This window comes from Crocuta crocuta, unplaced genomic scaffold (assembly GCF_008692635.1).
Source record: "Crocuta crocuta isolate KB4526 unplaced genomic scaffold, BGI_CrCroc_1.0 scaffold694, whole genome shotgun sequence".
Classification (NCBI taxonomy): domain Eukaryota; kingdom Metazoa; phylum Chordata; class Mammalia; order Carnivora; family Hyaenidae; genus Crocuta; species Crocuta crocuta.
Genome location: NW_027527933.1, coordinates 487,034 through 513,315, shown reverse-complemented (window position 1 = coordinate 513,315; position 26,282 = coordinate 487,034). Strand labels below are relative to the sequence as shown.

General features: G+C 42.3%; 1 protein-coding gene across 2 annotated transcripts in view; it reads right to left on the bottom strand.

The window, feature by feature from the left end:
• Positions 1-26,282, bottom strand: part of CHRM3 (cholinergic receptor muscarinic 3) — a 367,085-nt gene that overhangs the window by 251,646 nt on the left and 89,157 nt on the right. Inside the window, exon 1 of one of the 2 annotated variants that reach the window (XM_077751887.1) lies at positions 17,004-17,065. The exons of the other annotated variant lie outside the window; for it this stretch is intronic. The gene's annotated coding sequence lies outside the window, so the exon portion shown is untranslated. Of the gene's footprint in view, positions 1-17,003; positions 17,066-26,282 lie in introns of those variants that run through there. 2 annotated transcript variants of the gene reach the window in all.

Sequence of the window (26,282 nt, the reverse complement as noted above, 5' to 3'; positions counted from 1 at the left end):
TGGAAAGCAAAGGTGCCTCATAAGTGTATAAATCTTACAGATCATTAGAAATTCACAACCCACATCGCTGTCCCTCTGCCTGCATTGTATTTATGCGTTTGTATATAAAAAGAAACACAAAATTAAGTGTAATTCAGGTAACACTCAATCTTTTTTGGACAGGCTAGCATCTCCATTAGCTTTCTCTATTTTTTTCCCCTAAAGTGTGTGTGTGTGTGCGCGTGTGTGTGTGTGTGTGTGTGTGTGTGTGATNTATCTTGCATTTCTTTTAAAGTAATCCAGTGCTGGGGCACCCTGGTGGCTTAGTCAGTTGAACCTCTGACTCTTGATGTTGGCTCAGGTCATGATCCCATGATCATGGGATAGAGCCCTGTGTCCAACTCTGCACTGAGCGTTGAGCTTGCTTAAGATTCTCTCTCTCTCCCTTTGCTCCTCTCCCACACTCACTCTCTAATAAAATAAATAAATAAATAAATAAATAAATAATCCAGTATTTTTTGGAAAACAGGGCCATCTAGAAGAAACAAGCTGGCCACATGCTGCTAATTACTGAAGCTAGGTGGTGAGTACAGGGGGTCGGTTATGTTCTGCCTGAATTTGGGTCAGCCTGTAGTTTTTATTTAAAATGTTTTAAACATCTAGGGCCGCCCGGGTGGCTCAGTCAGTTAAGTTTCCAACTTCGGCTCAGGTCATGATCTCACGGTTCGTGGGTTCGAGCCNTGCCTGCATTGTATTTATGCGTTTGTATATAAAAAGAAACACAAAATTAAGTGTAATTCAGGTAACACTCAATCTTTTTTGGACAGGCTAGCATCTCCATTAGCTTTCTCTATTTTTTTCCCCTAAAGTGTGTGTGTGTGTGTGCGCGCGCGCGTGTGTGTGTGTGTGTGTGTGTGTGATGCGTAATGGAAAGAGGTGTGCCTTCAATAAATTCAGGAACAGAGACACCTGACTGGCTCAGTCAGTACAGGAGGCAACTCTTGATTTCAGGGTCTTGAGTTCCCACAACTAAACTCAAGATCTCAGGGTTCTTAAGACCCCCACTGGGTGTAGAGATTACTGAAAAAAGAATAACAGCAAAAGAATAAATTTGGAAACCTAGAAAAGGGTCTCTGTCTCCACACCTGACTTCTTCTATTTGCTCTGACCTATGTGGCCGGGCTCCTTATCCATTTGAGTGCTTTCGGATTTGCTGACATTATAGTTCAATTCACTACTGGTAGGTACGCCATCTGCTTTTTCTTGACCAGCTACGGTTGGGAGACATCTCTGTTTAACTCATTTTGCTTCTTGTTGACATGAGGCCTCTTCTGGGGTGTGGCTGTGATGCACACTCAGCTCTGGAGTGCTGTAGCCATCAGGTCAGAAGCACTCTCACCCATGTGATGGAACATCAGCCCCAGTGACAAGTTCTCTGGCTCTCTCAGGGCCGCAAGGCCTCCCTGTGACCTAGGAGGCTGAACTGCCGGGTTCACTAGGATCTGCACAAGGCTGCATCTGAAATAGTTCCCTGTCTTGTGCACACCTCATTTTCACTGACACACCTCTCTTTTTCTGGGGTAAAACTCCAAGAAAGAACGTTGGCAGGCACACATTCTTCAGCATCACTTTCCTCCCTGCCACCGTCATTCCCGTTTGGCAGAGTTCCGCAGGCTCAGCAAAGGGGCATGTTTTCCCTTCTCTTTCTTAGCGTCATGTTCTTTTACCATCAGAGAGTGAACCCAGAAGTAATAAGTTTTTTTTCCATATAATATGACTTGAGTTTTCTGGGCTTGACCCTTGATAAACTCAAAAGAGAATATAGAAAATTACCAAAAATAACCCAAACTTCTATTTATAACCATGACAGAGTAACAAGGATGGCGAGTAACCTAAATCGTTTGCACATGACACCTGCCTTCCCTTACCCCCCAAAAAAGAACCTTAGAAGACTGTGCAAAATAAATGAAATAACTGTTTTTAGGAACCAGACAAGAGGTACACAGGACTATGATCATTGAGAGAAGGGAAACCAATGAGAGAAGAGAAATATCTGGGCTCCCTGTTTGGAAGAGATTTCTGGAAAGTGGACTGAGGAAGTGGGCAGAATGTGGTTGCTTCACTGAATTGAGAAAGTGATGACCCAAGTCTGAGGTGTCCAGTAATGTGACGAGTGAGATGCTCAACACCATTAGTTATCAGGAAATGCAAAATGAAACCTCCATGAGAAGTCACCACACACCCACAAGAATGGCTCACATTAAAACAACTGACTCTACTCGTGCTGGCCAGGCCAGGATGCGAAGCTACTGCCATCATAATACATGGCTGATGGGAATGTAACGTGGTGCGACCACTTTGGAAAACAGTTTTGCAGTTTACTGTATAGTTAAACCTGTTTCGTACATGGCTGTGCGATTATACTCCTAGTTAATTTCCTAGGAGAAATAAAAACATATATCAATACAGAGACTTTCACACCAATGTTCAGAGTAACTTCGTTCACAATTACACCAAACTGGGAAAGCAGATGTCCACCAGATGACATAGAGAAGCAAATCTAGATACTCTCATACAATGGAATAAAAAATGTAATAAAAAGGAATGAGCTGCTCATATTCACAATACCATGTAGAAACCTCAAAAATATACCCTGAGCAATAGAAGGCAGACACAAAAATATATATCATAGGATTCCATTGTTAGAAAACTCTGGAACAAGGAAATCTAATCTATGGTAGAGAAAGCAGAGCAGTGATCAACTGGGGCTTAAGATGGGGGGAGGACATGGTCAACAAACAAAGGGGCATCAAGGGAACCAGGTGTAGTGATGGAAGTGCGCTATAAGATTCGATTTACTGGTAGTAACATGGTAAGTGAATTTGTTTACCCTCATCCAAATATACATTTGAAATGGGTGCTTAGTATTGTACATACATTATACCTCACTATAGTTCATTAAACAGAACCTTACCTGGCTTCTGACTTCTTATATAATATCAGAGATGATCTCTTAAAGATTGAATATTTTATTTTTCAAAGTAATTTTTAATATGAAAATATCAATTTCAAGACACCAGGAAATATGCATATCTTGCATTTCTTTTAAAGTAATCCAGTGCTGGGGCACCCTGGTGGCTTAGTCAGTTGAACCTCTGACTCTTGATGTTGGCTCAGGTCATGATCCCATGATCATGGGATAGAGCCCTGTGTCCAACTCTGCACTGAGCGTTGAGCTTGCTTAAGATTCTCTCTCTCTCCCTTTGCTCCTCTCCCACACTCACTCTCTAATAAAATAAATAAATAAATAAATAAATAAATAATCCAGTATTTTTTGGAAAACAGGGCCATCTAGAAGAAACAAGCTGGCCACATGCTGCTAATTACTGAAGCTAGGTGGTGAGTACAGGGGGTCGGTTATGTTCTGCCTGAATTTGGGTCAGCCTGTAGTTTTTATTTAAAATGTTTTAAACATCTAGGGCCGCCCGGGTGGCTCAGTCAGTTAAGTTTCCAACTTCGGCTCAGGTCATGATCTCACGGTTCGTGGGTTCGAGCCCCGTGTTCGAGCTCTGTGCTGACAGATTGGAGCCTGCAGCCTGCTTCAGATTCTGTGTCTCCCTCTCTCTCTGCCCCGCCGCTGCTTGCGCTCTGTCTCTCTGTGTCTCTCAAAAAATAAATAAAAGTTAAAAAATTTTAAAAGAAGGAAATGGAAATTGGACTTCATTGTTTTTATCCTACTTTTCCCTTTTAAGGCATTGGAATGCTTGCTAACTTCGGGGAGTGCTGGCTGCAGGCTCGCCATCACATGAGTGGGGTTTGGGTCCGGAAGTGGTAAGCCCCTTCCTGACTGACACGGGTATGAACAGGCTCCATGCTGACACAGCCTCCTGAATTTTCCAGTGAGATTGAGGCTCAGGATGAGGTCAGTCAGAATAGAAATTGATGAACAATGTAGAAGGTGGTGTTCAACTATGTAGGCAGGGATGCCCTTTAGAGAAATTAATGTCCCTTTCAGTTTCTCAGTGTTGTATAAAATAGGATATGGCATTTCCTGCTTGATCTTATTATCTCTAGAACTACCCGTTCTTTCCGTGAATAAGACCCCAAACTGTTTTTCTAATGAGCAACAATGGACACAAAAAACATGTACGAATTACCAACAAAGAACATAAGCTTCTGTGATCACACTCTGATGTGATAAATTAGAATTCTCTTTTCCAGAAGCCAACACATTATGGATGAACTGGGAATTGTTCTTACTGTTGAACTAGAACAATCAGGCACCAGGATGTTTAAGAGTGCAGGCTGTACAGAAGCAATGCATAATCCCATTATTTGGGGGCTTTAATTTTCCTGTAGACACAATTTTTAAAATAAATTTGACTTTGTCTTCTGTAAAATGTTTCACCTTAGTAATAGGAGCTTAAAGGAGTCCAAGAGAAAGAGTCTGACTATAGAGAACAAGGATCAGAAAAAGTTTTAGCATAGAGACATCACATGTGTTTCTTTTCCAAGATGGTCTATATTTAACTATTTTTAAAAAAACCTCAGGTAGAGAGTATGATACACCAGGATCTAGTGTCTCTGTGGAATATAAAGGAGTGTAAATCATCATCATTGCCTTTGGGAAGGTTACATGATCTTTTGGGCAAAAGGGTAATCATGTTGGGAAAATGACAGAAAGTCACATATACATGCATATAATGTGTATACGGTGTGGATCTATCGATCTATCTATCTATCTATTTATCTATCATCTATGCATCCATCCATCTTCTAATGTGGTGCTCAGTGTTATTGGCAGTGAGTTCTGTGGTGCTATGGGAAAGGCGTAGATTTCATAAAGAATAAACTAAAAAGAAGGAAATGCTTTGCCGGAGATAAGCTAAATCTTAAATTCTGAGTGTATTTCATAAAATAACAGAGGAGGGAAGTGGTTCAGGGATTGTAGGGTGGGGGGTGGACAATACGAAAAAAGGCTCAAAATCAAGAATCAAGATGATATACTGTGGGACCGAGGGGAGAATAACACTGAGCTGATTTATAGGAAATTACGCTGGAGCCAGACTGGGGAAAGTCTTGAATGCTGGTCACTAAGAGTTTGTGCTTTATCCTGAGAGGAAAGCAGAGTCACTGAATGTTTTGAGTAGAAGGTTGATGTGCTAGAGATGGTCTTTCTGTGAAAAAAGATCTATAAGCAATGTTGAGTAGATACAAAGGGACAGAGGACAAAGGAAGCAGAGGCCAAATTAAATTCAGAAAGTATATCTTTAAGTGACGAAGGAAGAACATTTCTAAGTGGCAGTAAACTTCCAATAAAATTAGGTGCTTCAAGTCTGCATATATTGTCGAATTTCAGAGCAATTCAACACAAAACACTGACTGCATATTGTGGGAGGAAGACAACAGGGTTCGTAACGGAATTACAAAGCTATAGGAAAACAGAGAAGGATGCGTTCCATTCTCATCGGGCATAAGAGGGCAATGGGAGATCTGTGTTGCATCTTGTAAGGTCGGGTAGGGTTTTGATAGGAAGACATGGGGACTGGGGTGCAGAGAACAACAGGCTGCACAGGGAACATGGCAGGTAGCCTGCCTGGTGCATCTATACTTCTGGTAGGTGGCAGAGGCCAAAGGAAAGAATGAAGCGATGTTTCTCTGAGAACATTCCCTCTGGGCTTCAGTCTCCTCATGGAGCTCTCTGTTTTTCTGGCTTGTATTCACACAGAAGACACATCAAAAAGCTGAATGATAATCAATCTGTTACAGAGAGGTGAGCCAGAGTCATGATGAGGTCATTCAGACCGGGGATCTTGAGGAAGAATGAGGCCTCGGTAGAGTCTGGAGGATGATGCCAAGAGTCTAGGCATACAGCAACTGATGCAGACACTGAGGCTGGGGTGGAATATGAGCGACAGAATATACCAGAGGACCTCATGAAGGACACAGCTGACTAGACTTCGGTAGTGCAAGTGCCTGACTGGAAGCTTTTGATGAGGCATCCATTTCATAGACACCCATCTCAAGTCACCATAGTGCTTGTTGTGTGACAGAGCTGCTAATAAAACCATGAAATAAGGAACCAGGCCTCTCCCACGCGTGAAGTTCCCCGTCCAGAAAGCCCCGGGGAACTTAGGTAACTGACAGCTTGGGTGACCCCCGCTCTTCTTGTCCTACATCCTAATTCCCACTCTTATGTTTTCAACTTATGAATACTGAACCCCCTAGACCCTGGACTTCAAAAAAGGCCGAGCCTCAGGTCATGCTCCCTCCCTCTCTCTCTACCTGTGACCTCACTGTGTGGCCCTTGGGTGTGCCTTACACCTTCCAGAACCTATGAGGAATGAATCTTCTTCCTCAAAGTTCCCTGATGTTGTTGCTGAGATGTGGTTTGAAATTAGAAGAACCGCAAAGGCTGGTCCAGCCCCAACACTGGCTCTGGTTGGGAAATGTCAAGGGGGGCTCGCTACAGGAGGGAGGGGCCCAGGTCACTCGCTCAGGCAGAGATCAACACAGCAACTTCTCAACCGACCGGATATAAAAGTAAAAGGAGACTATTCACATATTTTGATAAGGCCAAGTTACTAGGAAAATTGCAATTCCTTTGATAAAAAAGGGAGAAGAAATGTGTGTGTGTGTGTTTGTGTGTCTAAATTTCAAGAGAAGTGGTAAATAGTTCTGTGTTTCAGAAGTGCTGATTTTGACTCATTCAGCCATTTAAACAATTAAAAACACAAGAATTAAGCCTTGCAGAGATAGTTTAAAGATTAAAACATAAAGACGACCTACCTGCCCCAAAGCTGGGAGAGTTATGTGAACAGAGGCACATAGAATAGAAAGAAACATGTGTAAGACAGGAGAGGCAGAGTCAGTCTTAGGGAATAACTATTTTAGGAGGGCAGGAGGTGGAAAAGAAGACTCCAGCCAAAACCCAGGAGCCAACCAGAGAAAGTGGAAAAACACAAGGATTCACAGATATTACTGATGGCAATGTCAAAAAATAGGTAATAATCGCCAACTTCTGAAAAGTTTTCAGGTAGAAAAGCTGAGAAAAATAGGTTAGGAAAGAGAAGGGTTTATTGAAAACCTTTAAGACCAATGTTTTGAGATAATGGAGGAGGAGAAGCCAGACGGCAGTGAGCTAAAGAAGGGAGGGGATTGGGAGGGGCAGGTGACGCCGTGCAGTCCAGAGGTCAAGGGGAAGTAGGGAAACGCATGCTCCTGGAGACAGCACCGGCCATGCACTAGGGCACTCAGCCTTTTTGAATGAGCGAGAAAAAACAGGGAGGTGAGGCCAACACACATTTTAAATCTTTTAAGGACAAAATTTTAATTTTTAATGCTTAAAATAGGAGGATTAGAAATCAGTAATAGGCTAAAAGGGCAGATGTCAAGGACCAGAGAGACAGGATGCAGAGTCCAGGTTGAAACAAGGATATCTTAGTTGAAGGGACACTTGTCCAGAGACAGAGGGAGTCATGAGACAAGAACTGAATAAGGGACAGACATATTGAAGATGCCTGGAGGGCAGATGTGGGAGCTCTGGGTTTCTCAGTCAGCAGGTGATGGGGTATCCCATTCCAAGAGAACTCAGGTTGTAAGGGCAATGTGTAAGACTGGGGCAAAGAGTGAAGGAGAACTGGAAAAGCCACGGTGAAGAGTAGACTCGGCCATTATGGACGGTGGGCAGACCCACATTTATGACAGGCCTTGTCTACAAGGCTTGTGGGAATTTCCAGTAATGTCTCAAGCCAGAGAGACATTAGAGAGAAACATGAGAAAAGCTTCAAGGAGGGTGACAGGAGAAGCCCCAGTGCAGGGGTAGGGGGGTAGTGGGAAGGGGAGGGAAAGAGGCTGGAGGGTGAGAGAGGGGGGAGCGGGCTGCACGAGGCACCTGCATAGTCTGATGGGGACCCACAGAGAGTCTTCACGGGAGATTCTGAGGAAGAAAAAGACCTACAATCTTCTCATGAGGAGAGATTCTGAAGATAAGGGGTACAGGAGAACAAAATAAACTTTTTTTTTCTTTCTTTCTTTCTTTTTTTTTTTTGAGAGAGAGACAGCATGAGCAAGGGAGGGTCAGGNGTCTGATGGGGACCCACAGAGAGTCTTCACGGGAGATTCTGAGGAAGAAAAAGACCTACAATCTTCTCATGAGGAGAGATTCTGAAGATAAGGGGTACAGGAGAACAAAATAAACTTTTTTTTTCTTTCTTTCTTTCTTTTATTTTTTTGAGAGAGAGACAGCATGAGCAAGGGAGGGTCAGAGAGGGAGACACAGAATCAGAAGCAGGCTCCAGGCTCAGAGCTAGCTGTCGGCACAGAGCCCTGTGTGAGGCTTGAACCCACAAACGTAAGATCATGACCTGAACCAAAGTTGGACGCTTAACTGATTGAGCCACCCAGGTGCCCCCAAAATAAACTTTTAAAACTGTACTGGTCTCTCAGCCCAAGGAAAAAGAACAATTGTCTTCTCCATCTCATGGAATAAAACGTGAGCATGTGTGAAAAGTATCTGGATATACGTAGGACGCCCAATTTGTTCTTCGAAAGCAAGTACCAGTGTGCTTGTGACTTTCACCGTAGAGCCCAAAGAACAGGGCCCCCCACACATGCAAGAATTTAAAAAATACTTTTGATACTGTTCGATCAGGGATAAACCAAACATGGACTCCAAGCCACTTTGCCTCCCAAACTACAGGCATGAGCTACCAGAACTGGGTTAAGTAGGATGACTTCCTTGAAGATACTGCTTTATGCTCAGAAAGAAAGAATGCTGTAAATATTTATAGGCAAAGAGAGTTCTTGGACAAGTGACGAGTCATCTATTGCTTTCTGGTGTCATGAAAATATTTTTTGAAGGAAGACTACATTAGGATTTTGGTAGCTTTCAATTCTTCATGGGAGCCAGAAGAGACACCCAGAGGGTAAACCTGACCATCATGTTTGTAAAACTTGGGTTCACAGCTAAGAAAATATCAGCGAATTTTTTAAAGTGTTACACATATTTTAAAAGTTTTTGATATTGAAGTGGTTTTCACTTACCACCCAAGATTGTATGCCACTGGCTCCCTAACCTGATGAAATCATCAAAATTCCTTTTAAAAAAGAGATTGCTCCTTCCTTCCTTCCTTCCTTCCTTCCTTCCTTCTCTCCCTCTCTCTATTTCCCTCTTTATTTCTTTCTTTTTTAAAGTTTATTTATTTTGAGAGAGAGGGAGAGAGCCTGAGCTGGGGAGGAGCAGAGGGAGAGAGAGAATCCTAAGCAGGCTCTGCACTATCAGCACAAATCATGAGATCATGGCCTGAGCTGAAATCAAGAGTCCAATGCTTAACCAGTTGAGCCACCCTGACACTCCAGAGAAGAGATTTCTTGAAAAGGAAAGATTTCTAGGTACCATGCTTAGAGACTCTTGATTCAAGGTACTGGGAGCAGGCCCCAGGAATATGTATTTTTATAAAAAAGTCTCTAAAGGAATCCTGAAAGAGTTTTCTGCTGGTAAGGACTGGCTATAATTAATAAGCTTCAAAATAAATATATTTTGATTGGCATTGTACAATTTTTTAAATGCTTATTTATTATTGAGAGACAGAGACAGAGACAGAGACAGAGAGAGAGAGCGCAAACAGGAGAGGGGCAGAGAGAGACACAGAAGCCGAAACAGGCTCCAAGCTTTGAGCTGTCAGCACAGAGCCTGACACAGGGCTCAAACCCATGAAGTGTGAGATCACGACCTGAGCTGAAGTCAGACATTCAATTGACTGAGCCGCTTAGGAGCCCCGGCATTGTACAAAATTTGAGAGTAAATTGGTATTGCTCAACTCCCATCCCAGATAGAAGACTAGCTGTCGTTTCATTTGGAGACCCAGTATGTATGGCTTTAGTGTTATTTATTTAGCATCCTCAAAAATATATATAGGCTTAAAGATAATTAGGCAGAAAATGAGACGGAGAAGTGAATTTACTGTATACGTTTCCTTTCTCTTATGGTTCCACTCCATTGACTGTTATGACATTGGTATGTGATGAGATCACCTCCAGCATATTTGCCTCAAGAAGGCATTCGTGTTTCCTTCTCCCGGGCATGTACAGCACAGAAAAGAAATGTGAGCATGTTGAAAGTGAATGATACGCAGTCCAGGAGTTTGGCATCCGGTTGACAAAATTCGGTATGTTCATTCTTTTGATATCCTTGTTACTGTGTTAAGATAAAAGTCACAGCTCTAATGACCCTCTGTATTGAAAGAGGGGAGGGGATGCCTGGGTGACTCAGTCAGTTAAGTGACTGATTTTGACTCAGGTCATGATCTTGTGGTTCATGGGTTCAAGCCCTGTGTTGGGCTCTGTGCTGACAGCTCAGAGCCTGGAGCCTGCTTCAGATTCTGTGTCTCCCTTCCCCAGCTCACACTCTGTCTCTCTTTCAAAAATAAATAAAGATTAAAAATTTTAAGAAAAAGAAAGAGGGGAGAAGACAAAGGAAGAGCAAAAGAGGTGAGATTGAAAGCCTTGATGAAGCAAACAGGACAGATACCCCTCCTCAGGTCCAACTTGATAGATGTCCCCGCACCATGACAGCCCAGCTACGGAATCAGGACCTTCTGCTCCCCAAACACATGAATCCACATGAGGTATCTGACAGAAGAGGGAAAAAGGAGGAGGAGGGGGAGGGAAAGGGAGAGATGCTTGCATGGAATTGAAGTAAAACTTCAATAGATATTCTTTAAAAGACTGAAGGATTCCAATTTTTCATAGGCTTCATTTTTTTTAGAAAAAAAACAAGATGTGAGCGTCCAAGAATCTATATAGTTTGGTAAGCACAGAGAGGAGGCAGAATCTAACAGTCTGAGAATAAAGCAAAATACGAGGCTGAAAAGTTGGAAAGTAACATTAGCATTTGGAGGCTAGTGCTGAGTTACATTAAAGCAGAGAATTAGGAGCCAGGATTGAGAAACTTGCACTGGACCGCTTTTAGAGATGCTGATGACCTTTGCAAATGGTATTTACTGAAGTTGAACTTCCTCTTTCAAGGGGCTGGAAAGGAAGACTTCAGTTACCTAGGCAGAGAGAACGAAGTCCTGATGCACCCAAGCACCCACTGCATGTGCTGATTTAACTCCTTTGCATCTTGGGATAATACCCACTATGTACCATCCCTTGGAGAACGGAGAAGATATATTTAAGTAATTTTCTGTGTTGCATGGCTACGTGAGGGACTCTGGCTTAGAAAGTCTGCCCGTTGTCCCATATTACAGCCCTTTGCTCTGTGTGACTGCTTTCAATTTAAATTAGATGCGAAGAATTAGCAGTTCATTTCTTCAGGTTACACATCTCAACTGTTCGAGAACTGCAAGTGCTGAGTGGCTGCTGGCCTGGATGGCACAGGCGCAGAACGTTTCTGTCACTGTAGGATGTGCCTCAAGTGAAAGGTCAGGGGGCCAGACAGGCACCTGTAGGTGGACAGAAATGAGATGGTACCTGGAGGGGAGGGACAGAGAGCCAAGTGAGGTGAAGTTTATACCGAAATAGACAGACTAGTAGATCTTTAAGGAGGGGAAAAGCCTCCAGAGAAGAGAAAGACAGGGCGGTTACTACAAATCTTGGGAACAATTGACATCCAAGATCACAGGAGTGGCAGGAGAAGTTAATGGCAGAGCAGGTATATACTTAGAGGTGATGGAGAGGAAGCCCCTTCGCTCCAGAGACATAAGGAGCAGACAGCATGTACAAAAACAGAGAGTTTGAAATAAAAGATGCAGAACTCACACCTGTTTTAAAAGCTTTTTTAATGTTTATTTATTTTTGAGAGAAGGAGCACAGTGTAAGCAGGGGAGGGGAAAAAAGAGAGAGGGAGACACAGAATCTGAAGCAGGCTCCAGGCTCTGAGCGGTCAGCCCAGAGCCTGATGCGGGACTCTGCACCCATGAACAGTGCAATCATGACTCGAGCCAAAGTCAAACGCTTAACCAACTGAGCTGCCCAGGTGCCCCAGAACTCACACCTGTTAACCTTGAGCAAAGGTAAAAACCATCACCAAGGACAAAAGAGTTAGACCGTGTTAGTGTTTACACACAGGGAACACGGAATAAATGTACTTATTGAAAAGCAAAATTGTATAATTATTTTGAAGAAGCTACGAGAATGCACACATACGCTGTACAATTTGGCAGCTTTTAGGTGCCAAATATTTGCCAATTTGTAAATCCATGAAGCAACCAATCAATTATTATTGTTTACTGGGTCCTAACATACCAGGTGTTCTGGGCAAACTTACAACAAAATTGAAAAGTCTGGATTTACAGAAGAAGCTTAGAGAACAATATAAACAGATACTAAATTTTAGAGTATGGCTTGAAAATGCTATCCCAAATTGGGCATGGGAACACTCTGCCACTCGGGTGCACCTCTTATTTCCTGTCCCTTGGTAGACAGTGTGTATTCGTCTTGATATTCCTTCTGGTTGGGCCCAAAGAAGTCTCAGGATACCTTTCAACAAAATACCCATTGTTTTAAAAAAAACCTTTTAAAAATGTTTATGTATTTATTTATTTATTTATTTAAATATTTTTATTTATTTCTAGGAGAGAGAGAGACAGCGTGAGCAGGGGAGGGTCAGAGAGAGAGGGAGTCACAGACTGAAACAGGCTCCAGGCTCTGAGCTGGCAGTCAGCACAGAGCCCGACGTGGGGCTCGAACCCATGAATCGCGAGATCATGACCTAAGCGAAAGTCGGACGTTTAACCGACTAAGCCACCCAGGCGCCCCTGTTTATGTATTTATTTTGAGAGAGAGATAGAGGGAAAGAACAAGTAGGGGAGGGGCAGAGACAGAGGTAGACAGAGGATTCAAAGAGCTGCCAGCACAGAGCCTGATGCAGGGCGTGATCTCACGAACCTGTGAGATCATGATCTGAGCTGAAATCAAGAGTCAGATGCTTAACCAACTGAGCCCTCAGGCGCCCCATAATAGCCATTATTGAATCTGCCACTTAGTATGAGAACTAAAAATTATTTGTAAATCTAGGACAAATAATATCAGAATTGTGTAGTGAGTCACACAAAGGAAGCCCTTGCTGAAGCTACAGCTTCTTTTTCCAAAAATAAACTCATCTCATTATTAAAAATTCAAAGAGGTCATCATTCACTTGAAATAAAAAAGTAGATCTCAACAGCTGGTCTCAGCTCTAGTAGACATTTAACCCCTAATCAGGGACTTTTCCTTATTTGAAAGAACCATACACAAAACATACTAAGAACTGGAAATTAATATTAACAAAGGGGCACATCCTAGACCACTTAAGAATAACCCAATGAAGTATACTGCATTGTTCTCAGTTTTTCGGTACTTATGCAATAACACAGCTGTCAGGGTAATAAGATAAATCTTGTAATTTCTCTCTGAGGAACGCAGAGGGAAGGATATAGACATATTAGTCCTATAAAGGACAAAGCCACGAAGGGCAGTGGAGACAGATGTTATTCTTAATGGGATTTTGCTTTATTTTAAAAAGCAACCTACCAACGTGAATTTTTTTTTGAGGGTCAGTGATGTACCTGTCCATACTTCAAATCGCAGAATCTAGCTAGAGTTAAGATGGCTTTCTCATGAGATTTAGTATCTAAAATAGATTTCGGACAGGAAATCTATATTTCGGGGGGAAAACAACAGAGTATAAAAAGGACGCTAAAGAAGAAGGGTTCTTAAATGCCTGTGCCGATACCAATCTTGATGAATCGTTCCTGTAAGCTGCTGACTCTCCTGTGCTGAAACAGCAGAGTCCTTAGCTGCTGAGGCCACCTTGTCAGCCAGTCGCCTGACCCCTGAAATTCCAGGCTCCTCAAGGGGAAAATTTTGGCAGGATGTTCGGTTGTAACTTGGTATCTCTCAATTTACCTGGAACGTTCCAAATTGAGCACAATAAATATTATGGAGTATTGTTCCATTTTCTTCAATAATCTTGTGGAGAGCTGAATAATTTTATAGTCACAACAACACGGAGAGAAATTGAGACACTGTAGGCACTCCATCTCTTCTTTATGTTTCACTGTAAAGTGACTGTCTCCAAAATAACTTTATCCCACACTAATGTCGTTAAGTAGAATTTCAGTGGATTTGAAATGGTATATACATATGTTAATATAGCACTCATAAAAGTTTGTAAAAAAATATACTTATTGGCCCTTTTTGTGAAGGGTCCTTTTTGTTTTTAGACCAAGCCCTTTGTATTAGTATAATATTAAAATATCCTTTCCTTTTCTTAAAAATTAAAAGCATAAGATTAGTTGCTTTTAAAATGTTATTCCATTTTCAAAACCAAAAATGTGTAATTCCCTATTGGTCTCCTAAGCTATTCAGAAATCCTAAAATTTGAGAACCATTTCTATGGAAGAAAATAACTCTAATGTGCACAATCACCAAAACATTTCAAAGGATGTGTCTTTAAGAAATAAAACATCAAGGGGGACCTGGACAGCTCAGTCAGTTAAACATCCAGCTCTTGATTTCAGCTCAGGTCATGATCCCAGGGTCAGGGGATCGAGCCCCGTATCGGGCTCTGTGCTGAGTGTGGAGCCTCCTTAAGACTGTCTCTCTCTCGGGATGCCTGGGCGGCTCAGTTGGTTGGCCGTCTGACTTCGGCTCAGGTCATGATCTCACAGTTTGTGGGTTTGGGCTCTGTGTCGGGCTCTGTGCTGACAGCTGGCCAGGAGCCTGGAGCTGGCTTTGGATTCTCTCTCTCTCTCTCTCTCTCTGACCCTCCCCTGTCTCTCTCTCTCTCTCTCAGAAATGAATAAAACATAAAAAAAAAAAAAAAAAGATTGTCTCTCTCTAGACTCTTGAATGCTGAGAACAAACTGAGGGCTGATGGGGGTGGGGGAGAGGGGAAGGGCGGTGATGGGCACGGAGAGGGCACTTGTTGGGATGAGCACTGGGTGTTATATGGAAACCAACTTGACAATAAACTATTTAAGAAAAAAAAAGATTCTCTCTCTCTCTCTCTTCCTCTACCCTTCCCCTCCCCCGCTGAAGCACATACTCTCTCTCTGTCTCTCAAAAAGAAAAAAAAAGAAAACATCAAAATTATAAAAATGAAGTATGATGACTATGCTTAGAAAACAGCTTTTNAGGTATATATATATATATATATATACACACACACACACATATATATGATGAAATATTACTCAGCTATAAAAAAGAACAAAGTCTTGCCATTTGTGATACTACAGATGGGCCTTGAGGGCAAGTGCTAAGTGAAATAAGATGGGGAAAGACAAATACCATATGATCTCAGTTCTATGTGGAATCTAAAAAACAGAAAAAGCTTACAAAAACCACACAAACAAAACTAAACTCCTAAGTATAGAGAACAAACTGTGGTCCCCAGAGGTGGGGGTACAGGGTGGATGAAATGGGTGAAGGTAGACAAAAGGCGCAAACTTCCAGTTGTAAAATAAGTAGGTCCCGGGATGTAATATACAGAATGGTGACAATAGTTAATAATACCATACTGCATATATGAACATTCCTGAGAGTAAATCTTAAAAGTTCTCATGACAAGAAAACAAAAGTTCTGTAAGTGGGTCTGATGATGGACATTAACTAGACATAATATGGTGATCATTTAACAACATATACAAATGCTGAATCTTTATGTTACACACCAGAAACTAACATCACTCGCATGTCAATTATATCTCAAGTAAAGAAATGGTTTGTTCATTACAAAGATTTGAAAAGAAAAAGTGAAAACATTTTACAAATCACTTATAATCCCAATATCAATATTTTTATGTGCGGTTCTTTTTCTTTGCATTTTCTTAATTTGACTTTTACCAAAAACAAAATACCAACAAGAAAAATGAGATGGAATTAATTGTTTCATTTCAAATTATTTGGCAAGCCGTTAGAAAGACTGCCCCTCAGAAAAGACATTTCAAGATGACACTAAGATCGAGCTTGCTTGTATAGGTGAACAAACGAACTTTAAAGAAATGAGAAGTCAGGCCATCACCCAGCTCTGACAGTAAGTGGACGAAGATCGCCAATCTTCAGTTTAAAGAATTTACACCATGAAAGAAAGCTGGCCTGGCACCATGCATATGAGGACATCCGAAGTATGTTTAATTTTGGACTCTACAAAAATATCTAGAAACTAAGGCGTTCAAAAAGCCTTTGTTAGAAAGACAGGGATAGAGATGAAAAGTATGATTATCCCCCATTCAACAGATGGAAAAAACCCGGCTCAGTCAACCGTCCAAGAGGTCAAAGGAGGGATGAAAGTTTTTTGATGCAGTCTTGGGCTCTATTGTTAGATCTTGCAAATTTTGGTGAGAAACAAGGAACAGTTTGACTTTACTTTGCTTGGCCTTTTGGCCTGCAAAAATACTAAGTCAGGCTGACATTTTGGCTACAAATTTTTGCAGCTGTGTAATCACTGGGGTCTGGGAGACCTTACTATACTTGGTTCAGCTCTTGAATGCCTTTTGAGACCAAGACAATAGAACTTATAATTAGCAAACTACCATAAGTCTCAGAGTATGACACATCCAAAGAATTCTTCCTTTTTCTCTTTCCCTACACAGGGACATAAAAATAGAGCAAATAGCTAGTATATTTGCACTTCTGCTCACACTAACTTTAGAATATGTATTGAAACGTGGAACTTGGCGAGAGCATTGCTCACTGTGAGGTGAGTGATTTCTATTTTCCTCTGATACTGAGGCTTCTTGCTGACAAGGAAGAGTCATGTTACAAAGGCATTTGTTCCCAACTGTCCTTTCCTTTTCATTCCCAGCATCACAAATCCAGCTCAGGGCCTGATTACTTGTCCTGAGCCACTCGAATACGGATTTAGTCTCTCTACTTATTCCGGCTTTAAGCCACATCACACATGGATGCCAAATAAATGTTCTGAAACACATCCCTGATCAGGTCAGTTCCCAAACCAAAAACAATATATGACCAGCCATCATGCAGAAATTAGGAACTGGACAGTCAGGGTCCTTCACAATCGGATCCACACCTACCTTCACAACCGATTCTTCCTCTCCAACCCTGGGCAACCCGGAGCTTCTAAATTAGATTCTTCACTTTTCCTTCATGACCATCAAGCTTTTGTGACTCGTTCTTCTCATGCTGTTTCCTCCAATAAGATAGCAATTCCCTCTCAAGATTCTCTCCATCCCCCAAGGCCAACTGTAAAAATCTCTCTCAGACGCTCTGCTGAGACCCAACTAGATGCAATCATTCCTTCCTCTCATCCTCTTTAGAAACTTTGCCTCTATGCCTACTTCCTTAATTTTGTCTTGCTCTTTAAGTAAACGTATCTCTTTTGCTGCTGCTACATAGCTAAAGAGCAAAATACTTAAGGATCTCTTGAATGATCCTTATTATTGTATTATTTTTTCAAAAACAAACTTCAGAGGCCTCTGTCTCTGAAAACAGAACTAACTTCCTCTCCTCCCCATCTGCAAGTAGAATCCACCTGCTCTCTTCTTATCAAAAGGGAATGTGTGTCATTCATTCCACCATGCATTACTATAAAATGATGTAATTCAGCACCTTCAGTTATTTCAGCCTCTCATGGTAATATGATTCTTTCTTTCTTTCTTTAAGTAGGCTCCACACTGGGCGGGGAACCCCATGCAGGGCTTGGACTTAGGACACTGAGCTCTAGACCTGAGCTGAGATCAAGAGTCAGACGCTTAACCGACTGAGCCACCCAGGCACCCAAGATGATTCTTTCTAATTGTGAAATTCATTATGCTACCTTCCCCAGACTTGCTCTTTGAACAAGGAAAACTATAGTGTCTTATTATGGGCCACTTCACTTCTTTTTCCCACAGCTCTGATAGAGGCTAATGTGGCCATCCCATGCTAATGGAGAGGACAATGAAGCTCCAAGAGGTGAAGTGACTTGTCCATAGGAATGTAAATAGAAAACAAAAACTTGGTGGCAGAAGGAAACTGAGAAACTATCGTATCTGCTTGTAAGTTCCTGCGGAGTCTAGGGTTGGGAAAGTAGAGAGTAAGGTCATAGTGAGAACACTTTGTCACTATTTCCTTTTCCTCCTGCTCAGCATTAGGGAAATTTGAAAAAAAAATAGCTCAGGTTTATTGATTGCTTACTGAAAGGCAGGTAGTACACACATCCTTTACATGTACCTCTCTCATTTACAGGAGATAATGGTATTTATAAGGTACCTATAAGCGCAGAGGGCAGATTATAAAAACAGTATCATATAATTGGACTGCCGGAGGAGGAATCAGGACTTGAACCCAGATCCCTTTGCATTAAAGCCCATATTTCTAATCTCTAGATCAAATTCTCTCATATTTTAAGATTGAAGCTCATGTACCTTGAGAACTTAACGGCAGATTCCGATTCAATAAAGCGTTGCTACCGGGTCTGAGATTCAGCATCTGCACTAAGTTCCCAGGTGATGCTGATGCTTGTGATCCATGGACCACACTTTAAGTACCCGTTCGTTCTTTCGTTCGTTCGTTCGTTCGTTCCTTCCTTCCTTCTTTCCTTCCTTCCTTCCTTCTATCCTTCCTTCCTTCCTTCCTTCTTTTTAAATATTTTCTAATGTTTGTTTTTTGAAAGAGAGACAGAGTACAATGGGGGAGGGGCAGAGAGAAGGAGACAGAATCTGAAGCAGGCTCCAGGCTCTGAACTCCCAGCACAGAGCCTGATGCAGGGCTCAAACTCACAGACCGCGAGATCATGACCTGAGCTGATGTCAGCTGCTTAAAAGACTGAGCCACCCAAGTGCCCCAAAATGTCAATTTCCATATACTTCCCTCAGAAAGTACTAAAGTTAGTCACTCAGGTCACTGAGGCTCTCATTCTGGGGACTAGCCTGGGGAAGGGGAAGAAAGAAGGACAGAGAATTCCCAACTCTGTCTTAGCCAGGCATACTATTCAAGCTTCCCTGAACACCCCCTCAATGTTCCTGTGCTGTGTTACATCACCTGCAGCTTTAAATCTTGCCTTCCCTGGGGCACCTGGGTGGCTCAGTCAGTTGAGCATCTGACTTCTGCTCAGATGATGAGCTCATGGTTCATGAGTTCGAGCCCCACATCTGGATCTCTGCTGTCAGCACAGAGCCCACTTTACATCTTCTGTCCCCCACCTCTCTGCCCCTCCCCAGCTCTCTCTCCCTCTCAAGTAAATTTAAAAAAAAATTAAAATCTTGCCTTCCTTGTTCTCTCATAGAAATGGTTTCATTTTGCAGCACATACAACGTTCTTTCAGGTAATACTCAACGATATGATTTTGTACCATAACCTTTCCCCAATTGTCTGCAACACAGTCCTATCTATACTTTCATGGTATGCACTTTAGAATACACTACCTTTTTTCTTTGATTTGATACATCAACTTATATAAAATCCCCTTATTATAGTGTTTTGTACCATTTAGCATAATTTTGTATTACATTTGTTTGTTAAGAATCTAATAGAATGTGTTGGCTACTTTTTTCTAAGATGGAGACCTCCAATATAAGCTACACAGGTTGCAAACAGATATTTTATCTGTTCATGTGTTCACCTGTCATTGTCTAGTAGCTACCATGTCCCAGGCACTGTGCTAGATTTGCCTTTGGACTCTGGTGGTTCCATTTGGAAATCAAGACACATAATAAATACATTTTAACACTATTTTTATATTATATTCATGATGCTAAAAAACAGTGTATTTTACAGGCGCCTGGGTCTGTGGGGCATCTGACTCTTGATCTTATCTCAGGTCATGATCTCACGATTCATGGGTTCGAGCCCCAAGTCGGGGTCTGCATGGACAGCTTGGAGCCGGCTTGGGATTCTCTCTCTCTCTCTCTCTCTCTCTCTCTCTCTCCAGCTAGCACTCTTTCTCTGTCAAAATAAACAAACATTTAAAAAAAAAGAATATTTTAATTAAATAGCTAGTTTACTGACTTTTAAGTGTTTTGCATGATGCTCTGATATAATGTGGTAATTAATGTCACTTCCCAATACAAAATCTCATCACATTACGGTACTCTCTTTAGATACATGTTCGGAAATGTGCCTGTGCACACACGAAATCTCCCCTTGCCTTTACCAAAGTGAAAATGAAGACATTTTTATTAAACTTATCAGCTTCAAAAGAAAGCCTGAGCCTTGGCCACCTCATCAGGCTTTGATTGGCTTCCATTTGGTTAAAAATTAAGTTTTTAAAACTGATGTCTTTAAACCATTAATCGCTTTCTTTTTTTTTTAATGTTTTTTTTTTATTTATTTCTAGGAGAGAGAGAGAGAGACAGCGTGAGCAAGGGAGGGTCAGAGAGAGAGGGAGTCACAGACTGAAACAGGCTCCAGGCTCTGAGCTGGCAGTCAGCACAGAGCCCGACGCGGGGCTCGAACCCACGAACCGCGAGATCATGACCTAAGCGAAAGTCGGACGCTTAACCGACTAAGCCACCCAGGCGCCCCCTAAACCATTAATCGCTTTCTATCCATCCCATCTTTGTTAGGAAGCCACCAGTGTCCACTGTCCGGGGGATACATCTCTGACACTTACTCACGTTTCCTTTCCTCTTTACGCTCCCTTGTGGTGTGCTGGGAATTTTATGTGCGATTTCTTTTTTATTCTCACAGCATTCATGTGTGACCACTGTATTATGAACTGCATTTTACACGTGGAAACAGGCTCACAGAGGTGATATGATCACTGCAGGGCATGTAGGAAATATATGTAGGAGGCTCAGTTCTGCAAACTTTATGGTGTTCTTTAAAAAATTTTTTTTTAATTTTTAAATGTTTTTCTTTATTTTTGAGAGAGAGAGAGAGACAGCATGAGCAGGGGAGGGTCAGAGAGAGAGGGAGACACAGAATCTGAAGCAGCCTCCAGGCTCTGAGCTTTCAGCACAGAGCTCGAACCCATGAACCATGATATCATGACCTGAGCTGAAGTCAGACGCTCAACCGAGTCACCCAGGCGCCCCTTAAAAAACTTTTTTTAATGTTTATTTTTGAGAGAGAGAGAGACAGAGAAATAGCAAACAGGATAGGGGCAGAGAGAGGGAGACGCAGAATCCGAAACAGGTTCCAGGCTCTGAGCTATCAGCACAGAGCCCGACATGGGGCTTGAACTCCGTTCATGACTTGAGCCAAAGTCGGACACTCCACTGACTGAGCCCCACGAGCCCCTACAGCAGTGTTCTGATTTGTTGGTCATCTTGAGGATGATCAGCTTTCATCGCCATGTTGCATGACGAGTGCTGAGGTGGAAAGGGCAAAGTGCCTGGCCCTAGTTGACAGGGACAATCGTAATGGGTGAGGTTACGGCATAGGAGTCCAGTCCAGAGTCCAGTCCAGCCCAGTCCAGTCATCACCAGCACCAGCTGTGACGAGGGCCCTGAAGCTGAAGGAAGGACACAGAGGACTGCCTGAAAACAAACCCCCTGAGGTCAGTCGCTGGGCACATGGCTGGCATTCTCCCGAGCTGCCCTTCTACATCCAAATCGCAGGCTTAAATCTGTACCCCACTTGAACTCAGGGGCACAGAGCCCTGTTGCCCAGTCTCTTTGGGTTGGGAGAAAAGAAAAGTGATAATAATTTGGGAATTGTTTCCTTTTTGGAGCACCATTGTCTGTCTGCTCGCTGGTACCTCTGCCCAGGATGTCTGCCGTCCCTCCCTGCTCCTGCTGAGGGCCTCCAGCTAGGGCTCCTCCTCTCTCATTCTCCCTTCCTCGGTCAGGTCCACCATTTCACAAACAGGCTTTAATATCCCTGAGTTTACAAATGCCCCTGCTGGGTCCCGGGTGCGCCCCTTTCATCTGGGCCACAACCACTACCGTGTTTCTGTTCCCTTGGGAGATCAAGCTTGCCTATGATGTTGTCTATACTGCCCACGCCTGCTTCCTCACCTCCATCTCCATTTTTAACCCCATTTCATATCAGGCTGTGATTTCTCTGATTGCCAGTATTTATAAAAAAAAAACATTGTACTACTCTTATAATCAAAATATGGTTGACTCTTGACCCACATGGATTTGAACTGTGGGGGCCCACAAACATGCATTCTTTTATAGTTCAGTACTATAAATGTATTTGCTCTGCCTTATGATTTCCTTAATAACATTTTCTTTTCTCTAGCTCACTTGATTGTAAGAACACAGTATAGGATACATATAGCATATGAAACACGTGTTAATCGACTCTTGTGTTATTGGTAAGCCTTCCAGTCAACAGTAGGCTATTAGTAGTTAAGTTTTTGCGGAGTCAAAAATTATACCTGAATTTCTGACTGCATGGGGTGTCAGCACGCTTAACCCCTGTGTTTTCAATGGTCAACTGTATATAAAAATGTACATTTATAATGACACTGCATTATACATGGCACTACATACACAAATACCATAACAAAAAATATGGTGACTCATTAAAACTGTGTGTATATGTCATTGTTATATCTCACCTTCCTATATATCACAAATTTATGTATGTCTTGTCCTTTCCTCATTCTTGAGACTGAAAGCCTCTCTTCTTTGTAATCTTCTTCCAGAAGATTTTATGCAGATGTAAATTTATCACAGGTCAGCATGAGCTCTCCTTTCTCACCAGCCACCCCTTCCACTGTGCCCCACGGATCTCTCAACCACTGTGAACCATCTATAGCTGCCTTCCATTTTCCCCCTCATTATCTTTGACTTAATTTTCATCAGCATCATTATATTTCTTTTACCTTTTCCTCTTCAAAGTTTCCCTTTTGCAGTTATCTCAGACTCTGCTGAGGCGAAGACCAACTCACCTGTATTTAGGGCCATTTCTAGGCATACAATTGGTGCATCCTATGGTTATTCTCTTTTGTCCACACCCTATTGGATATATTTCTTCTCAAAACCACTCCTGCCTAAAGGTAAATAGGACATCCTCTACCACCAAGAAGCTGATAGTACAGAGATGAAGATGTGCACTCAATGGCAATGTAGAATGAACATTCTCTAAGACAATGGCTTTCCAGAAGCACATTGAGGAAAACGAGTTGAGATTGAAGAGAAAATAGCAAGAAGAGCTACCCCCATACACTTTAAAAACAGTTTATTTGTTTATTTTTAAGAGATATAGCGAAGTAGGCAAGGGAGGGGCAGAGAGAGAGGGAGACAGAGAATCTCAGGCAGGTTCTGTGCTGTCAGCACAGAGTGCAACGTGGGGCTGGAACTCATGAACTATAAGATCATGACCTGAGCCGAAATCAAGAGTCAGATGCTTAGCCAACTGAGCCACCCAGGCGCCCTTACCCACATATGCTTTGATGATCAGTAGAAATTATCATGGTTAAGTCATGATCTAATACTAGGAAGAGGCATTCATGAGCTTGGCAGGTAGTGGGCAGAGAATGGCACCTTAGAGTATCTTCTATAAGGGTAGAGAGCAGGGTGGAAGTTGGGAAATGATGAGAAAGGAAGTTTGAGAATTAGGCAAAAATCAAATTACATGCTAAGAAAACTAGTTTTTTTTTTTTCTTTTCACGTCTATGCGGAGTCTGATTATTTCAAACAATGAAATAGCTGATACGTATTGAGGGCTTACAGTGTGCCATTTCTTCTCTTCACAGCATTTTTGGGAGGCAAGTGCTACTATTCTGTCCATTTTATAGATAAGCAAACTGAGAGCCGTTGAAGTTAAGTAATGTAGAAGGTTACACAGCTAGGACGTGGCTCATTTTGAATTAAGGTTAGATTTTCACTTCAGAAAGACAAAGGATTTGTCTAGTTTCTGAGTTGTCTCTACAGATACAGACAGATGTGGACTAGGGAAAGGGGTCTAAGCTAGAGGCACAGATTCAAGGCACTGGGCTAAAGGTCATAGTCTAAGTCTGGAAGTTAAGGGAAATAAGGAGAATTCTGAACAGAGCTTTGTGGGGGCAGAGGAGAGGGTTTGCATTTAGGCAGGTGAAAAAAGGAGGGAGGGAGGGAAGGAAGGGAGGGAGGGAGAGGGAAGGAAGGGAGGGAGGGAAGAGAAAATGGCAATGAAGGGGAAAGAGGTACAATGAGATTCTAGGAGAGGGGGCTCCTAGCATTCCAAGGAAAGAGAGACTTTCAAAAAGTCTAGTGGCAACAACACTTGCAGAGATGTCAAGAAAGTCATGGATCAAAAGCTCTTGGGGGTCATCAACCAGGAGATCTTCGCTCAGTTTGGTGACAGCAGTTCCAGTGAGGTGGGGCACCAGCGGCCAGGCTGCCGTGGGTTGAGGATCGAGGAGGAAACCCAAGGAAGGAACTAGGGTCACTGGAAGTTTGGAGGAAGAGAAGGAGGGAGAGACAGCAATCAAAAGAGAACCTGGGTAGGGGGTCTGCTTTTTCTTTATGATTTGAACCCATTTTACATTTACACATGAAAGGCAGATCATCAAAAGAACTGAAAGGTGTGAACACACAGGAGACAGCAAGCCCCAAACAGACCTGGAAAGAAGACGCAGACTTTGTTGTGCTGTTTTCTGAATCCAGGCTTTCCTCGCCCCTTGGGGGCAGCTTTCTCTTCAGCCTTCAACGTTCTGGTTCCTACATATTTTCCCCATTTTCCATCTGGCTCCACACAGTGTTGCCCAATTAACCGTTCTCACGCTATCCCCTGCTGCATATTCTTTCAGTGGTTTTCCGTGATCTTTCAGATAAAATGCAAGCTTGCTTTAGAATTACACAGTCCTCCCCATTCTGCTCGTCTCCTTCTCTCGCCATCCTAGGAGTCCACGCCCCCCCTACCCCCACAAAGATGCCACCTGCATTGTGCCCTGTGATCCCTTGCAATGGCCTCTGGTTTCTTTCTGCCCAGGTAAATCCTACCCTCTCTCCAGCCTCTATATATGTCATCCCCTCTTATTGAGGGTTGTTTCTGTGCCCTTGAAGCCATGAAAAATGTTACCTTTTATTCTACTTGGCATGTCATTAACACATCCTTTGCATCACCGTGTTCTAAAAGCTCACATAGGTCTATCACTGCAAAAAGCACACACTAAGGCTACAGCCCACAACCACAGCAGGTTAATGATCTGTTTGGTACTTAAACTACTTAGTTGCATCGCTAATATGGGGTATTATATTTAACACTTGTAACATTAAAAAAATGTGTGTAGCCTCCTGTGCAAACTGAACCGCATGTTCTTTAAGGACAGACCCTGTGTATTAACGCATTGGTGCAGATCATCTAAAATTTCTATCTTAGGAACATCCAGCAGGAGTTGAATAACTCCTCTGCTGAAAAGAAAACCTGATAAAGTTTGCAATCTTAGAATAATAAGAAACTGTGTAGATGGAATTTTCTTTTTTTCTCCCCTCTGACATGCGAGAGTGTAAATATAGCACTTCCACAGCTTTTGCCTTTGATCACATTATTAGATCTCTTCTTTCCAAGTCCTCTTTATATGCGCTTTGAATTTATTTCATCTTACACTTGCATGTATGCTGTACATTGTTTGGTGTGAAGATTGTGCCTTGCATTTAATGTTCCTTTCTATGGTTTTTTAAAAAAAATTTTTAACGTTTATTTATTTTTGAGAGATAAGACAGAGCACAAATGGGGGAAAGGCAGTGAGACAAAGAATCGGAAGCAGGCCCCAGGCTCTGAGCTGTCAGCACAGAGCCTGACATGGGGCTCAAACCCACGAACCACGAGATCATGACCTGAGCCGAAGTCGGACGCTTAACTGAGCCACCCAGGCACCCCAAAATTATTTAAATTTTGATTCCCATCTCCCGATAATGTTTGTGTGTTTGCCTTAAATAGGCTTCTGTGAGGGGCACCTGGGTGGCTCAGTTGGGTAAGTGTCTGACTCCTGCTCAGGTCATGATCTCATGGTTCATGATTTTGAGCCCAGCATCGGGCTTGCTGCTGAGAGTGCAGAGCCTCCTTGGGATTCTCGCCTGCTTGGGAATCTCCCTCTCCCCCTCTCTCTCTGACCCTCCCCTGCTCACGCTCATTCTCTTTCAAATAAACATTACAAAAACTTTTTAATGGGATTCTGTGACATAGTTTGATAATTTAATCAATCAGTGGGTGGCATTTTATTGCTTTTCCATATGGCATAACACAGATATTTGCTTCCCAAATGTTTCTTTTCTTTTGTTTTATTCTGTTCCTAATTTGGATTTTCTTTTCCCTTCAGAAATGTTCCTCTGAAACTTAATCATTTTTTTATGCACTGCTTTTATTTGGGTCACTTCTGAAAACTTTTTAATCCAATACCATGTAATGTAGTATATTCTTGCTGGAAAACTATTAGATTTACCACTTTCCCCCTAATGTACCTTTTGAACCTAATGATAAGACTTCCCACAAGC